Below are 1,784 nucleotides of genomic sequence, written 5' to 3' on the forward strand. Positions count from 1 at the left end.
CTCCAAATGTTATTCTTTACATTAAACTCCAATCAACAACACCCTTGACAAATAAACAGACTGAATTAAATAAAGCCTGGTTGTCTGATTTTTTTCCTTTCCCCTTCACCCCCCAAACTGCTGAACTAAACGAGTTTTAATTAGGTCCATGAGTGTAATGCTGTCTGAAACACCTCCAGCAATCAAAGGGTTAATGTCATGGTACAGCTCACATATCCTGGCTATGGCATTGGGTTTATATTAAATGGCCGGTTTTGTAGGCGTGTAATGCAAATATGGATATACAATCTGATTGTGTGAATCTACATAGGGGCTTTATCCATCCTTAATGTACAGATCCTCTTTGTAACAAATGATTGGTGCCTGATCTTACCTATAGAGATAAGATATTATTCAGTATTGGATTGCTAACATCAAACACGATTTCCTTGCACAGTGACTGGCACATCCTATATTTGGTGTTTTATCACTGAAAGGTCCAGAACTGTTATTTTTGTATATGAATGTAGTAACGATATATGATACAACAAAAAGGCATTCATCTGATCTAAATACAATGTTCCTCACAATTATCGTTGCTTCCTATTATATTTAATATTTATTAATGATAAATTACGGTATTATTAGACTGTTGGAGATAACATTAACGTTAAAGTCTTTTTTTTAACCCCGTATTTTAACATGACCGATGGAGATTTTATTTTAAGTACGTGGGGTATTATCTGGACAATAAATTGACAGTAGTTAGCGCTTCCTTTCCAGACCTGACTTGCGGATGGCCGAGAAGCACAGGGAGCTATCCACCTGACCTGCACTAGTAACCCCTTAACTGCCAGGAACTTGACCCTCACACCCATTGACCTCGAAGTTGCGTTTGCAGGTTACCAGTAACCCATTCATTGCCATTGAGAATGTGAGCGTCAGCTCTACTAACACGACCCTTGATTATTTGCAGTTACGCTCACAATGAAAAGTACAAGGGTGGAATTTCATTATCGCTCACAGAATATGAAAGTAGTATATAGTTCGTTTTAATTAAATGTACCCCTTATTCAGGGTTTCCAATTAATGTCCCACCGCGGCCGCTCATATCCTGCAGCTAAGCCTGTAAGTGTATCCAGACCGTGCGCACATCCAGTATTACCCGGTGCTGCTGCTGCCCCCGCCCCCCATAATTACCCGGTGCACGTGTTGCTGCCCCCGACCCCCGTAGCCAAGTATTTCCTTGTGCAGTCATCCACCCAGCCTCTACTAAGAAGCTGTAACACAATGCAACATAGTAACACAATGTCACAACCGTCACAACTCCTATGGCCAATTTGCATACTTTTGTCCTATGCAATCCTCATTACCTTAACCCGATCTGTCTGAGGATTATACCATTTGCTCGATCACAATAAATAAATGTTAGCTAAAAACATTCCTATGACTTTGCAAGCTTTGCAAATGAAAACATATATATTTTTAGGCTGATATCAATTTCCGATAGATTCTGTAAATGTACCATTTTATATAGTCATGTGTAGTAATACATCATCAGCTATTATTTGTCAATCAAAAAGAATAAAAAAGAATTGGAAAATATGTACTACTGATTGCAGCTTGTAAAGGGAAGAATTATATATTTCTAATTATATTTTCCAGGGAGGTAAAAATATCCTCCCCATCTTTCCCCTTTCCCACCCCAATACCTCCTTACTACCTCCCCATTGCCTAACTTTCTTGGCTCAGGTGAGGGGTTTCTTGGTGGGAGGCAAGTGTCAGCTACAACTACCATGATAATA

The sequence above is a fragment of the Spea bombifrons genome, chromosome 5 (genome assembly GCF_027358695.1).
Source record: "Spea bombifrons isolate aSpeBom1 chromosome 5, aSpeBom1.2.pri, whole genome shotgun sequence".
Classification (NCBI taxonomy): Eukaryota; Metazoa; Chordata; class Amphibia; order Anura; family Pelobatidae; genus Spea; species Spea bombifrons.